This window comes from Harpia harpyja, chromosome 2 (genome assembly GCF_026419915.1).
Source record: "Harpia harpyja isolate bHarHar1 chromosome 2, bHarHar1 primary haplotype, whole genome shotgun sequence".
In the NCBI taxonomy this organism is placed as follows: Eukaryota; Metazoa; Chordata; class Aves; order Accipitriformes; family Accipitridae; genus Harpia; species Harpia harpyja.
The window spans coordinates 4,292,381-4,309,386 of record NC_068941.1 but is presented as its reverse complement, the minus strand read 5'-3'; the positions used below and the strand labels follow the sequence as shown (position 1 = coordinate 4,309,386).

Below are 17,006 nucleotides of genomic sequence, written 5' to 3'. Positions count from 1 at the left end.
TTGGGAGGAGCAGGGGGTAGGGAAACATTCAGGCTGACTTAATAATTTGCATCCTAAAATCTTTTGCTGCATCCGACAAGATGAGTAACATTTTCCCTACAATAGTATCAAATATACTTGTAGAACTGTCTTCTAATTCCAGAATTTATTCAGTCTGTAATTGCCTAGTGATATTATTTCCCCAAGGATCATTAATTTACTTTTTTTTCACCAAGTATTTTCTGAAAATATAAACAAAAGTAGAGTTGCACTGCAAAGGCATCAGTACTGCTGGAAAACATTAACGGCTTTAATATTGAAAATAGGGCAGGTCTGAGAGTTTGTAGCTACTGCGGTTTACAGGTCCAGGTGAATACTTAGTGGCTTAAATGGGCGTTTTGTGAATTACTAAGGTAGACGTGACAGCAGTAAACCAAAATTGCGATTTGTTTATTACGGGGTGGGTAGATGGAAGAAAAACCGCCGTAGGTGTAATGTTACCAACACTCTTTTATTCCCAGAGGAAAAGACATGTCAGTGACTCTGTTCTGCATTGTTTTCTGAGATAGAAGAATTCCCAAGGTATGAAAGCATGTTTCTAGTGCTGTCATTGAGATTTATCCAATACTGTAACTGTGTCATATTATGGTTCCTTAGTGTATCCTAAAGAAACAAAGAAAAACTTACTTTTTATTGTCTATCAAATGTACTGCATTTATCCAACACTACTTCCACTGCAACATTTCAGTGGTATTTTAGGTATCCACCATTGATTATAACCATGTTAGGTTTCTCCTGATTCACTCAGCCCTCAATCTCTCATTCTTTTATAGAATTTTATTAAGTCTTGTTTGACTTACTCTTCACTTGCAATTTTGATTTATTTTCATTAAGAGCAGTAATGCTGTTCATAATTCTGGATCTGTACTGGTCCTGTAAACATGTTAGTTTTTAAGCAATGCAGATATTTCCTGATCCGTAATACACAATAAACAGGTTACCCTGTGCAAGTAGATGAAAGATTAAATTGACGTTTTTGTTAGCTAGTTGAAGCACAGGCTTTTGCTAAATTATCCAGAATGCCTTTGCCTGACCATCTGTTTCAAACGGAAATGAATCTTTGGCTTTAATTATAAATCTCTTATGAATATTATTTTTCTTTTCTTTTCTAACCCAATCTGCCCTTTTGGAGATTGCTTGAAATCTCCCTGTATTGTATGAAAGGTGGGTGGGATTACCAGAGTGGCTGATGGTGTGATTTCATTTTTTTTATTAGCCTTCCCCTTAATGATTTTAAATCTATTTATGCACTTGCTGCAAGTTGAAGCAAAAATCTGTGTTACCAAACTGTGTTTACAAATTTGCTACAAGATACCATGTTATGAAGCAATATAAGTACAAACATGTTAAACCATATGGAAAATCCACCCCAATCTTGCTAAATTGTTCCAATGTTTGATTGCCCAGATCACTAAAAGCATGCTCCCTCTTTCTAATAGGTTTTTTCTAATTTCATGGTCTAGCCCTCAGATCGTATTATAATTCTTTATGTGTTCCCCATGAAGGTGTGCGTAGGTTGAGACCAAACACAAAAACCTCCTACTTCAGGTGCTGTTCTCCAACAAAGAATTACTCATCTCAGTGAGGATTTGTCATTAAAGTGCTTTGTAGATTTTTTTTTTTTTTTTTCAAAGAAAGGGTGAAGTCATTCTTTTTATTTTAAATTAAATGGGGGTGAGGAGCAGGAAGTGGAGAGCTCTGGGCTGGGATGTTGGGGAGTCCTTACTATTGGTAAGATCCTCTCTGGAGTGCTTCGCTTTCATCTTGTAAGGAGTGGGAAGGGGAACTCTCCTTCCCCTTCCTCTGGTAAAGTGGCTTCCTTTTCATTCTTGTTGTCAGCAAACCATTCTCCTTTTGGTTTCTTCTAGCTGGGTTGGCCAACATGCCCTGCGCATCCAGCACATACTTTTCTCTTCCGCCTACCCAGTCTGAATCATAGTACTGTCCTAACTTGCATCCTCTGTGGTGCAGGGCAGCAACTCCTTTTTACGACCGAGAAAGAAAAGAAAAACAAACCGAGTTACTCTTCTTGGCACATTTTCCAGCTCCACTAGAGAACTTGGTCCTTGCTAGTCAGTAAGAAGACCTTGAGCAAGCAGAGGAATCTTTTTCCTGCCAAGCTGTCTTCCCGAGCAGAGGCCAACTTGTAGCGACGCAGTGTGGAGATGAGTCAGTGAGAAATGGACTTAGGTAAACACTGTTAACTGATGTTACAGAAATTTCTGCCGTGTCTCCAGAGACAGCTGCATTTTTTTCTTCATCCAGGAACCACTGAGATGGGGAGGTATTTGAACACTCCTAATTTAAATCCTAGGGTATGTGCTGGTCTTCTCCTCATAACTTTTACCCCTGCAGATTTCAGTTCCCATCGCTCCTCATCATCAGCTGTTGGTGCATGTCATCACGACGCAGGCCTACATGTAGCACTGTTTGTGAAAAAGAAAGAGTTTAGCTCATTCTCTTCAAAAGTTTTCCAATTTAGAAGGGTGCCAGATTGCCTTTTTATCTTCTTATAGGTCTTTTCTCTCCAGAATGACCAGAGTAACTTTTATCAAAACATACTTTATTCAAATGGTTTTATAAAATCCTTAAGTTAAAAGCAATATATATTTTTTTAAATGAAGTTAAAAAGAAATGAAAATGAGAGGTATTTCTTGTTTCTTATAGCTAACTTTCATTCTACAGAAGTTGATCCAGACAAGGCATACATAGGATACTCGCATTAAATAAAGACTTTTAATTTTTAGGAGAGAAATTTCTCCATTATTCCCTTGTGGTCAGTTAGACTGTACTTGTTAGGCCCATTCTAAATGTACATTTTGTACCAGTATAATTTGTAGATGTGATTTTGCACCAGTGTAATTAAACCAATACAACATCTCCATGATCCCTTCTACAGTGATGTAAAAGGTGTTTTATAGTAAAATTCCAATAGGTTATTTTTCCCTTTCCACACAGCATATAGATAGATATACCTGTATGGGCTTCTTTTGGGGGCACAGATATTCTTCTCTTTGCCCTCATAGGGCAAATTGTCTTACTTTAAATTGTGTTTGGTAGAAGGCAGAGAATCCTTCCTGTACCCTTTGAAAATGCTTGACCGTCACAACACTTCTCTATTACCTTTGAATTGTGCCGATCTGCCTGTCTTGTAATTTCACACGGTGATTTGTGCAGTACTTCTCTCTGTTGCACACCACCCAGACCTTGGATGTCATGCCCCAAATTCTGTCATCTTAGCACTCACTGCCCCTGTTAAAGAAGCCCGTGGTTTTTTCCCTGTATGATTTTGCTCTACTAAGTGCTTGTACTGAAAACGTATCTACACTAAATGTTTCAGACAGCTTTTATAGAAGTCCTGAGAAGGTTTAGCTGTTACTTTATAGAACGACAGACGCAAATATCTTCACGGTCCTCCCTTCCCCCCTCCTTCATTTCTGTACTATATTCAGTGAGTGAAAATGATTCACTATGATTCATTCTCATTCCCTCCCAAGCTGTGTTCTTCCCTGAAAAGTACAATATTTCTTTTCATACTCTCCATGAATACTGTGGCTGTGACTTCTTTCTCCTGTGTTTCTCATAGAGAAGTTTAGCAGCAGCTCCTGTAAAGAATAGGCATCTGAGGAACATGAGAGAAAAGCTGGTATTATATCTGGAACCAACTCTCTGCACCTCCTGGAGAATAATATATCAGCTCTTGGCAAAAGGAAACATGCTCTGAGAATTGTTCAGCTGGACCTTAAACTTTCTGGGCTATGAAATGTAGAATAATAGGATTAGAGAAGCAAGAGATGGAAGATATCTACAGTGTTCTCTTCATTTCTCTGCAAGTGAAGGCTATGGCTTTACACACTCAGCCTCTGAAAAAAAATACATCGGCGACTGCACAGATATAATTGGCTTGTGTAAAGCAGGAAAGATGCTGATGCTTCATCCAGTTCTTTATCTGTGTTTGAATGAAGACCTCCAAACAACAAAAGCATTCATCTGGATTTTTACACCAGTAGATGACTGTTTAAAACATGTATTCTCAATCACTGTCTATGTGTATATTTAGTACAATAAAAGATATTTAGGCACTAAAAGATAAGCCAAGAGACTTGCAAGCATTATCATATGATGTTAGCAAAGTTACTCTCACAGCGAGACAAATAGCTGTATTAAGCAACCTGACCCTGGAATTTGAGGACCTTTTCTTTTCCATTCATAACTTCTACTAAATCGATGGCTTCTGGGTGTTTAGTGCTAGCATTAGGCCCTCTCTACACATATGGTCCTTAGGAAATGAAGCTTTGAATATTTGTTTCAGGTTCCAGCTGCTCTGCTTTGGGATGTGAGAAGTGTGCTCAGACTCATTAAATCTGCAGGGCTTGGAAGCTGTTCTCGTGGTTACGCCACAGACAATATTGCATGTGAGACCCAAGTGCTGTAACTCTTTGGCATGAAGCACAGCTCATGCAAGAGTTCAGCAGCAGTTCCAGAGCCGACTCTAACACGTCTCCTTGTTTTTCAGCTGCTGACGAAAAGGTGCTTTTTAAAAAATGTCAGAAGTTAAACAGATCTCCTCAGAGAAGCTGAAGATGGAAATATTTCTCATGTGAGCAATTGAACACACACAGAACGGAGGCTGCTTTGGTAGGTTTCTCAAGAGACCAGCAACCGTTCCTACAGGTTGTGGGGAACAGAGCTGCCTTGCTGTTTTCTGCCTTGAGTTTTGTGGCTAAAACATGATACGGTGCTTGACATTGACTTCTTAAGCACATAGAGGATAAAGTCCTACAGGACTAAAGTTCCCCAGGCTAAGAGGGGACAGTACTTCTTCAAAACATGGATAAGCCAGCTATGCTACTGTGCCACTTCAATTGCTTCCAACTATAAGCAGAGATCCAGAGGCTATTTGAAATCCATGAACTGTATGCTTACAGATTTTTTGTCTGAGAGGTGTCGGGGTTTAACCCCAGCGAGCAACTAAGCACCATGCAGCTGCTCTCTCACTCCCCCCCACCCAGTGGGGTGGGGGAGAGAATTGGGAAAAAAAAAAAAAGGTAAAACTCATGGGTTGAGATAAGAACAGTTTAGTAGAACAGAAAGGAAGAAACTAATAATGATAATAACAACAATAATAAAATTGCAATAATAATAAAAGGATTGGAATATACAAAACAAGTGATACACAATGCAATTGCTCACCACCAGCCGACCAATGCCCAGTTAGTTCCCGAGCCACCCTCCCCAAGGCCAACTCCCCCCAGTTTATATACTGGGCATGACATCACATGGTATGGAATATCCCTTTGGCCACTTTGGGTCAGCTGCCCTGGCTGTGTCCCCTCCCAACTTCTTGTGCCCCTCCAGCCTTCTTGCTGGCTGGGCATGAGAAGCTGAAAAATCCTTGACTTACTCTAAACATTACTTGGCAACAACTGAAAACATCAGTGTGTTATCACCATTCTTCTCATACTGAACCCAAAACATAACACTATACCAGCTACTAGAAAGAAATTAACTCTATCGCAGCCGAAACCAGGATGGAGGTCAAGTTGCAGTTGCCATAGTAAATAGCACATAAAGTAGAAGCAACTTTTGTGCCACTGTTGACGGATGGTTGGGACATCAGAAGGAAATATTAAGTAGGAAATTATTAGTTGGTGAAGGGAGGGAAAAAGAAGGAATCTTTTCCTTTAAGTTTGCTCATTTCTTGAATTTAACACAGCTAACATGAAATACTCTATTTCTTTTTAACTTTGCTTCTTGTTTGCTTTTGCATTGCTTTCATCTAGAGTGTGAAATTCCAAGTCACTATGAAAAAGCTGCCTTAGGAATATTCTTGGCAATACTGCAAGCAGAAAGTACAGGAAACCTCACAAGAGAGTTTGTTCCAGCAACACTGCCATCCACGTTTCACAGCTGCAAGGACATTCAAAGCACATCTAAGCAACGCCTTTTCCCTTCTACAGAACCTTGCTGAGGTAGAAGTACCTGGGACCAGAAAAGTTTAGTTAAGTTATGCCACAATCACGACCCACTGAAATAAAGGGAAAAAAAATTAATCCATGAGACAAGTTTCACAAACCAAAAAGGGAGCATGATAGTATAACCTAGTTACTGCATGACGGGCTGGCCACCAGGCAGAGCAGGAAAACAAAGGGGAAAGATTATTAAGGGCAAACATTTCTCTGCTGTTTATTGTAGCCATATTTGGCAAACATTAGTAAGTGAAGAAGAGCCAGTGCAGTGATGCCTGTTGGAAAGAGGAAGGTAGCGTTGTCTCTCCTGTTTGCCTCCAGTGCTGTTTTGTACCACCGCATCTGTTCTAGCGAGCCAGTGGGGTTTTTTAGGATATGCTTTTGGTAACTGGTCATAGGTTAACTTTCTGAAAGCATATTTAAGTAAAGAAAGAGAGTGTACACATTTATGGGGGAGTTAGTTAACCTTTCCAATACTCTTACAGGTAGCCTAATTTAGCTGCTAAGCTTTACTGCACGGGATTATTGGCTTCATCAGTGAATGAAATTAAGTCTATTACTGGTACAAGCTCTTAAATATCATCTTAAGCTCTATGCTCCATCTAAAAAGACTGTGAGATGGAAGGGGTCCTGACCACCCCGTTTTGTCCAGGAGATTATTCCTCCAGAGAAGCCACAATGGAGGAGACATAAGGCTGTATTGTGAAGACCTGACTGCCTCTTGAAGAGGCCACGCCATGTTGACTTTGCCATTAAAATACAGAGGCCTTCAGTGCTGAAACTGCGTAAGAATTTAAAGGGAATAAATGCGATTCAGAACTTTATTAGCTGATTTCACCCTGTGTTTCAGTGCTGTCTTCCTTGAATGGCACAGAAACTCAGCTTTGGCTTGTATATACTGTGCTACAGTTTTCAAAGCTCCTCAGGGTGCCCCTAAGGGAAAGGTAATATAGCCAAAGATAGATTGAGAAGTATACTGGCATAATTGCTCTTCTGTTTGGTTTTAATCTCAGTTTTGCTTCAAGTTTGCAATATAACTAACACTTTTTAAGTTCATTACTTTTAGAATGAATTTGGTTTTAGGCAGTAGATGTGTTATTTATTTATTGGTATTATTGAATTTTCTCAATTCTCTATTGGAATCGACAGATCTCTTTTTCTAATCCTGGCAACTGTAATAACCGCATAACCCTGAACTTGCTATTTAAGCCACTTGTGTTCATTTAGGAAAAATCATCACAGAGGTCTCCTAGAGTTCCAAAAAATACCTGTATAGCAGTGTGATTGTGTATATGTGTAAACAGTGAGGCATATCAGGAAATAGTTTATCATCAGTAATTTTATCAGTAATTTTTATGCAGAAGTCTGACTTATTATTTTCTAATATATAATACTGGAATAATACAGATTTCACTAGGCAAAAGAAGTGCTGAGTAAAACTTCTGTGAAAATGCAAAGATTTGGCTCAGTAAATTAGAAAGCTCTACTACTAGCCAGAAAAATGCAGTAAATGGTCAAATGCTAGGCTGGTGAATTTATTATAAGTGTAAACTCTTAAGTGCGAATGACTGTTGATGGGCTAAAGTCTAACTGGCACAGGGTTCAGGAATTAAAAGCTGGCCTCAGCGTTAAGAATAAATCACATATAGAAGTACAATTTTGGTACAGTTCTGTTCCAGCTTCTGAGGATACAGCACCGACTCCAAAAAGGCATCCTGGAGCCTGTCTTTATTTTGTGATGCCTCAGCTCCAGTTCGATTCAGAGAGAAGTTAACTAATGGCATTTAATTATAGCTATGTCAAAGGCTTGTGTCAAACAGTGTAGGTAAGTCAAAATGGAATAAAAGTCAACTAATATGCTTCTGAGACAGTACTTCCAAATATATTAAACCTAAGAAGATATCTACATGTATTCTTAAGGTAATACAGGGCTAGGAGATAGAATTTTCTTGCAACAAATGACTTTCAAACAGAAAACAGTAATCATGTAGAAGGGGAAAGCATTAACAAATACTTGATTGCACTAAATAATCCTCTTCAAAAATTTTCCTGATCGTCTTGACCTTTTCTTTTTCTCACTTAGCTGATCTGCACGTTATAAGTTACTAGTTGAATTGGGTGTAAAAACAAAAACAAGAAAACTCCAAGTCTTTCAGAATGACTTAAGTAAAAACAGATGACAGAAGATAGCTATGCTAGAATAACTATTCATTAATAAGGAAATAAATAATATATAGCAAGCTATATAGAGCACTGGGGAAAACACTGGGAAGAGGGAGTATACATTTTTTCCAGTTGTTACATTATCTTCCAAAAAACCAGTCACACACACTTACTATGTTTGCAGTAAGACTGACACAAGGAAAAAAATGGTCCCGTAAAAATTTCAGTATTCAAAGAAAATTATTTCTTGTGCACTGTGCGCGCACACACACACACAAATCACCAACAGTCAACTTTTGTTGTTAATAGTAGCTTTCCTTACACTTTTTTAATAAAGAAGTATGACATCTTTGAGTTATGCCATATTGGTCAAACTGTTACAAAAAAAAAGGAATGTTCTATGTAGTTATATTTTATAGAACTGAACTGATACGGCAAGGACAATAAGTAAATCTATGCGTTAGGGTAAAAAAGTAAACATGCAATGTCTTTATGCCCTTCTCGTATTCGTTTAACTTCAAAACCAGATTCTGTTCTTTCTCCTGTAGTATCTGTGCCAGGTGCCTCAGGACAAGATGCAAGAGCCTACCTATAGCTTTCCATGCTGGCTCTTGCTGTAGTTTGCAACAGTTAATGTATTGGCCTAAATCACTGTACATGGCATTTAATATGATGAAAACTCAATAATCTCGACGTCTTTGTAAATGTCTAGTCCCTCCTTGTGAGTTTGCTAAGCTGTCAGATTTGGTGACTTCTGGTAGCATTGAGTTCCACAGTTTAGTTACTATGGAGAAGTATTTTTGTGTCAGTCCTGGTTTTCACACCTTTAATTTAATTGAATATTATCTTGTTCCTGGGTGGTGAGGTACAGAGACAGAAGCTTCTGAGTCACCTCCTTTATCAGATTTACTTTAACATATCCATCCTGTGAGTTTCTCTTCAGAAAGCAGAGCCTCCATCTTTTCTGTCCTTGCTCGTACCAGAGGTTTTATAGCCCCTGACTCACTTTTGTTGTCTTAATCTGTCTGCTTCTGCAGCACACTTCGTAATGTGAGGTAGTGAGTGCTGTACAGACTGGCTGCAGAGGGCTGTGTCGTTGCTTCATATAAAGGAATCGCAACTTTTGTCATATTTATTTGCTTCCTTCTCATGCATCCTACCATCTTGCTAATGCTTTTTTCAAAGCTGCACATTTTTCAGAGACTTCAGTAAAGTTTATTGTGAAGTATCAATGAAGTATGAAAACTGGTTAACTGATTAGAAAGAGATACAACTTTCTAAATGTAGTCAAGATAAAAGAGACTTAATAACCTTTTGTGCTTCCAGAGTGGTTATAACATCACAAAGAAGAAACATACAGTTTCATCTTTTGCTAAGGTTTTACTTTTTTTTTTCTTTTTCCTTTGTTTTCCTTGTATGTATAATAAATCATCCATGCAGAAAATGAACAGTAATGGTGTAAGTACTAAAAATTCTTAATCGTACACTAGGCAGTGGAAGGAGAGAGCTAGCTGGAGGTAGAGGGTACCCTCAGGACTTATTACATGTATCTAGATTATTTACTTTTGTTTTAAGAAACTGCTTGAGTGTCATTTTAGGTCACTTTACATTGATATAACCATCATGCTTGATTTGTATACATATTTTCATGTTAGCGATTGTACAGAATTACACAGAGGTGAAAAAGATGCCTGACCATTTCCTTATAACTATAGGAAGGTTTGTTATATACCATTTACATTGCTGTGGCTTTGAAACCAATAGGAAGATGCTGGTGAGGTAAGTATCAGATCTAGGCAAGCTGTATCTCCTGTTAAAAATGTTGGTTGCCTACTGTGACTGCCCACTTCAGGTCTAAACCACAGGCTTGGCAAATGTGGGAGCAAAGAGAATCCAGATAAAAGTGAAAGCAGCATCTTAATGTAGCAAAAGCTCCATCCAGGCAGCGAGGCAGGATTTGGTATTATTAAGTGCAATGGCCAAGGGAATGAGTTGTAATAGGCAAAAGTTACCAAGTATTCATATCCACCACATATGGTAAATGTATTCTAATATTGTTTTCATATGTTGCATCTAGTCAAGTGTTTTTTCCTGGGAATTTGTATGGGAGTTGTAAGTTGGGAGTGGTGATGTTTTTCAACAGAGTCACTCATTCTTAGTAGCAGAAGTGTTTGGAAAAAGTTGGCCTATCCAGTTGAAATGCTGAGAAATTTCTGGGCAGGTGAGTTGTAGAGGCACTCACAAGATTGTAAACTCTGATTCTGCATTACTGAAATGTTATGAGACTTCTGTTTAATAGGTATGCCGTAGTCAAAATGCAGTTTTACATCTTTGAAAGATTACATTCTGCTTTCCCACAGCAATACCTTCGCACTACATAAGAGCAGGCTCTTCCTGCTGGCTTAGAAAGCCATTTTACCTACTGCAAACATGAAAACCCTTTGAAATAAACAGAGCTACAGATGAGTTCTGCAGACGTTGGATTAGGTACAAAATGCCACAGTTTGACATGGTTACCCATACGCTCGCACAAAGACCGCACAGGCATCTCTTCCGTTTTGCTGAGAAACTCTTACCTACAAAAACTTCCAAAATCTCCATTATTGCTCAGAAAGTATCAGTATGGACTAGTGAAACTAGTGTTTTTTTCATAACTTGGCTGGAATCGCCATAATGACTCTCAGCATGTAATAATATTTTCCCCTTGGAGTTTGGAGAGTAAGAGTTAAGAGAGCTCAAATCCTTTATTATTCTGGGCAGCTGTAAAGGAAAGTATTTTGCATTGGGTTGAGAGAAGTTACTCGAGCATGTATTTTAAATTGAAAGTGTTCACAAACCAGAAGTGATCTAAATTGAAACTATCATAGTTGTTCACAATCTTTAATGTTTCCTTTAATTTGATCGAGGAGGGGGGGAAATTATTAAAAAAATATATATAAACATTCCCCCCCTCCATAGTTTACTATCTTTGCACTTTTTTTAGGAAACTTATTATTGTACATTTTATTTCTAGAAAGTGGATCAAACCCTTGTTTAATTCACGTAGTGATCCGAATATTGCGACTGCAACGTTTTCTATCAAATTTCAGTGGAACTGCTACTGAGTTTATGTAAACTGTCAAGGGTTATTAGGCTTTCTGGTTTTCACAGTATTGGTAGCTGGGTTGTTGAAGCCTAAAGCTAAAGGGAACTTCTGCAGGTAGCGATAGAGACAACGTTCAAATATACTTATAGTCAAAATGCAAAAAAGAGAATAAGTGAAAGATATTATATAATATCAAGAATGTCAGAAACTTACTATCTTTATAGAAAGGGAGAGAGAATGAATATACAAGTGGTGGCTTAAATGCTCATTTATTGCTTTGATTTCTACATTTAAATCAAGCACGTATTTAAATACTGCTTTTACTGACAAGCATATGAGTATCTTCACTCGCGTTAAGAGGCCGAGAATGTTGTCTAGAGCCACAGTATGAATGTGCTGCATTCAGCATTTGCAAAAATGTAATGCTTTTCCTTCCAGCGCTGAGTGATCCTGGAGATGTAGTTATTCCGAACTGAATATTTCTGAAGTTTCCTTTTGATTCCTGTAATAGGAGACACGGCAATGATGTTTATCTCCTGAACAAGACACAACAAATGGTAAGAGCAAACATCCATTCTCTTGGGTGGTGGCTGTGAAAATACTATCCTGCCTGAAATACCAGTAATTTATGTTTTCTGACTCAGTGTTAAATTCATCCTTTTCCCAGGCAGAGTCAGTTGCATTCTTTCCACCAGAGGCTCGCGAGGTGATTTGCATTTCTGGTGCTTTTACTTTATCTCCTCTACAAACAAGCAGCAAATTTCAGCAGCTGGTATGGCTGTCACAGTCCTTCCATTATTTACATTAAAAGGAAAGGAGAAGAGGAAGAGGAGGATATCTGGGGGAAAAAATAAAAGAAAAAACAAAATTGAAGCTGTAGAGAAAGTAATTATACTTTCTGAGTACAGCAATTCAAATGTGTCATAAATGGGGTCAAACAAAAAGAAATGTAAAGAACCATACCAAATACGATGTGCACTTATTGTTCTGTAGTTTTATGGTTTAATCTCCCTGGCTTTTTCTGGGAAGTACTCCATATGCCATGACCGTTACTAGTGACAGCTGTCATTTGGTGGTATCTCCTCCCAAATTGCTCAAGGCGATCAGATAAACAAGCCTGCTCGCCTGCTAGTACCGGTTCTTACTTGTTCAGTTGCAAGTTTTCCTTAATGTCAGAACTCTCTCCTCTGACCGGCACACTCATGTATTAAATTAGGAAATTCAGCCACGATAGATAATGAAGTATTGACTCATTGATATATTATGTTTATACTTTAAAATATATACATTCATGAAGGTAAACATTTACTCTCTTAAATATCATCATTATTTTCACCCAGAAGCCTTTGTAACTTTTCTGTAGAAAGATCCCTGTGTCAGATAGGGAATGGCTACAGACCAGTTATCTTTATCTACCTAATCTGCCTACAGTAGAGGGAAAATGTTAATGCATAATATTTTTTTCATGACCCGTCATCAATCTGTCACTTTGAAAAATAAGAAGTTAAATTAATTATTCTCATATTGATTCCCCTTTGCCAGATTCATTACACTATCCTACCCCTGCATAAAAAAACCCCAAATACCGGTCTGGGTAAAACTTGGCAGAAAAATGCATTGCCTCCACCAAATGACTCATTTATATTTCATTGTTTTAAGAGGTTTCCTTTGTAAATTTTTCATAGATGATGTATATATCTAGATGAATATCAAAACAGAAAACTTAAAAAACCTTGACTGCAAACTTTCACGGTTCCTGATAAGATAAACTTTTTTAATCAGAAAGGAATTAACAGCTCACTCCCAGCACAAGCCAATCAGATTTTTACAAATCGTAATTGCATAAATACTAACATCTGTCCAAATACTCACCGTTAAAAAAACCATGAATTAGTAAATGCTTGCAAACAAGACTGAAGCAGCGGTTCACCTGCCTTCTTGCAAATGAGTCTTATTATTCACATCCACAATATGAGGCCCAAGTTCTATTATTTGAATGAAAATTGAATTTGTATCTCATGATGTAGAGCAGAGGTGGTGTCCATGTATTTCTTCCACGCTTCTAATACTTGACAGCAAAACCCATAACTATTTATTGGCAGTTTCTTTACATTTCGGCTGGTTCAGAGAGACCAGTGTGCTTCAACCTTACAATTTACATAGAGGATGAGGACGACTACAAAGTAAGTACAGCCATAGTAGCTCACAAAGTAGTGACCCAGGAAGAGTCTCATGTGGTAATTGATATGAAATCTAAACATTAGACTTGTAAGCATGCAGGGGCCATCAAAATTAATTGTACTTGAGTGTAAACTGTTGAAAAGCTAAATCTCTTCAGGGAAGGATTTGTGAAAGTGCAGTATTCTTCGGGGAACTATGCAAGTCTGCATTGCAATAGCCTGTTTCCTGAGGTTTCCTTAGGGATCATAGAGAATTTATAGGAAGGCTGTATTTTTTTTGTAGTTACACCGCCTTTACCAGCTGCACAAAATTCCTTCTCCAATGACTACGTTCCATAAAAGCAATTACAGAAAATGCTGGGATTCTTATTTTCATTTCCTTTAGTAGTTCTGTAGAGACAACTTCTCTTTAATAAGTAACCAGAGCATGTACATGCAGTGATAGAGAATGCTATGAATGAGCCTGCACGTTTATCCTTCTTTACACTGAGGATATTTGGAAAATGCTATTATGTTTTCATGCATGCTGTATGCTACTCAATTGCAACAACGTATGTATTTTATAAGAAATATTAGAAAGAGCATAGAAAGATTTACTTGTTGTGCATAAGTTGGGTGGAACGCACAAAGGGAAATACTGGAAGCCTTCAGCACAAACACTCTTTGAGGAGGGGCTGGATACCTAAGGCCATGCAGACTGGAGATTTAATTTCTACTCTTATCTTTTCTAGTGTTGCTGCTTGGGAATGCAGTACTCTTATCAATACAGAATAAAAGGTCTTTTCTTTCAAAGCAGCAGCACAATAAAAGAAAGCAAGACCCGACCTCATTTGTTGGTAGCAATGTTGAGATGAACTGCGGCTCTGACCTATTTCTCCAGAGTTACAATTATGTGCTGTAATGGTAACACTTTACTTTTTAAATCCCGGGTTACTGTACTTTGAGATTTAGAGAAGTTACTCGCTTTCTGGTTACAGACCTTGTTGCTTCAGGGGCAAGCCAGCATGAAGAATGAATGAATGCATGTGAATGACCAAAGACAAGGCATGTAATCAAGTCATCATAATGAATTTGTGATTTTTATTTGAATGTGTTTATATATATATATAATTTTAGAATTTATTTATATAATAGTGTTTATATACACTTTGATGTATACATACATACATACATACATATATATATATAAATTGTGCTTTTATATCCATATGTGTCCCCACACAGAATGATCTAAACTGAGGTCATGTGGTGAGGGATTTGGGTTTTGTTCATTTGTTTGGCAGACTGCGCTTTGCTGAGATATGATCAGCCTCTCTATGCACCATTGGAACGATAAATATAAAAGACTTTAAGAAACCAAGTTCTTACATATTCAGAACCAAACCCCTTGGTGATAGAAGTTGACATAGCTGCCTTTAAGTCGATTTAATACTTGCTTAAATCAGTGGAAGGAAAGTGAATTACATTACATGAGGATCTGGGATTTATAATGTGATTTTTTAAATTATTATTAACAGTGTAGCCAACCTTACAAAACAAACTTTTTTGTTCCCTGAGTTTCATGTTTATGTATGTCACCAAAATGAATAGAAGATATGTTCTTATGTTTTCCTCAAGTCAAATTTCCTTAGTAAATTTTAAATCTTGAGAACATATCATTCATCCTTTTTTGTTTTACCACTCAGGATACTGTTAGCAGCATTCACAGCAACACTGCATTGGTAACAAACATTGAGTCCTGCCAAACCCGATGACGCAGAAATCATGAATCAGGTTCTCACAAAGCATAGGATTAGCTCTAAACCTGAGTTTTCAGGGAAAAAAAAAACCCAACCCACAACAAAACTCATATCTTTTCATTTACCCTCTGCTTTCTAGCACATTTCAAGCTTTGCCCCAACCCGTAAACACAGACAAAACTCTTAACACCATGACTCTTACCCAATCGTATGCCAACTGCTATAAACGTAATTCTCCACTTTGAACAAGAACAGTACATAGTCCATTCAGGCCATTCATTTCACATAGGTTAGAGTTATTTTATTCAATCCTCTTATTTTTGTCTGCTTTCAGTTTAATGGAAAAGCATACCCTTTTTTTGGTCACAGATCTACGCTATACAAGGTGATCAAATGAAATGGTTGTTGAGGGCTTGGTTTTGCCCTGTTGCCTTCCATCCCTGTCAGTAAGATGCTGTGAGCACCATCCACAGAATACATGAATTGTAAAGAGAGAAAGCCTTGCAGTGGTTGCAGAAGGCTGAGTTCAAGCAAGGATAAGAAAGTAAACTGCAACCTGAATTCCTCTTAGTGGGGGGCCTCATTTGTTTTCTGATTCCTATGCGAAGTCATTAAGTTTTGCTGTGAGGGGAATGGTACTCAATGCAGTTTTGAGGAAGACATTTATGGCTCCATCCCCGGAGGGCTGACACACAGGCTAAGCATCTGCTAGCATCAGCTAAATATGCAGGGGAGAATACAAGTATTTGGAGGAGCATTAGGATAAGCTTTGGCTGAGGCAGCTGAGAAAAATGAAAAATTGTTGCTGTTATTTAAATTACTTAAATTTTAAATCTTTTCCTGTCCTTTTCCATCAAGGTAGCAAAGAAGGAATTCAGATTCCACTAATGGAAAGTTTTGGAACAGAATTGAACAGAAGATATTGCCGTGGTTTGCTCAAAAATAAGACAGAACGTTTTCATTACTCCTGAGGGACATTTATGGAGAACAGGCAAAAGGTGGGTGCATTTGAAGTGACAAGAGTTTTGCTACAAAAATGAGAACGTACACTAAAATCTCCAACACTAACTGTAAGAATAAAACAAACATTTTCCTTGTTCTTTGAACAAAACAACTCAGCAAATACAGCAGAAAAGGCAGATGAATAATCTATTCAGTTTCTCATCTCTCCAGGGAATGTCAGGTACTCCCTGAATCTTGTGGCTCATAGCATAGCAATAATGTTAATTTCTCAGACAGGAGTTTTCTATCATTTTCTTCTTCTTTCTGTCTACACACACTTTTTTTTGTGACAGCAAGATATATACATTAAGATGTTTTCCACTCTATAATCAATTACATAGTTATTATGGTTATTATCATAATCAATTACTTTGCTTCCCGGTAAAATACATGGTTACTTTCAAGGTCAAGGCAATTTATAAATGTCCAGTATTTAACAGTTACTCAATATATATTCAAGTAAAATTCCTAATAACGTCAAGAGAGATCTTGATAAAGACTTAAAATTGTGAAGTTTGTTGTAAAGATTTCATGACGGATAACAATTTCAGTTAGAAGAAACACACATGTAACCTTATCATCTAGTTGGAGCAAGTCTTACCAGAGACATTCAGAGAATAAAATGGACTATATTGTCAGTCACTCTATAGATGCTGTTGACTCCAGCTGAATACGGTGTATTGCTCCTTGCATGTATTCAGAATAAAACACAGATATCAAAACAAAGGTTGTGGTGAAGGTTGTAGCAACAGGAAACATCTTTTTAAGTTTCAGCCCTTTAGACGTATCACCCATGTCCACATAAAACAGGACTTAGTCTGAGCTAAAT

The 17,006-nt window shown here is 37.7% G+C and overlaps 1 long non-coding RNA gene across 1 annotated transcript in view; it reads left to right on the top strand.

Annotated features, from left to right (window-relative positions):
• Positions 1–17,006, top strand: part of LOC128153934 (uncharacterized) — a 32,892-nt gene that overhangs the window by 1,540 nt on the left and 14,346 nt on the right. The window contains exons 2-6 of the long non-coding RNA XR_008239155.1: positions 501–561; positions 4,556–4,677; positions 11,695–11,813; positions 14,414–14,484; positions 16,038–16,173. This is a non-coding gene — a long non-coding RNA (uncharacterized LOC128153934). The remainder of the gene's footprint in view (positions 1–500; positions 562–4,555; positions 4,678–11,694; positions 11,814–14,413; positions 14,485–16,037; positions 16,174–17,006) is intronic.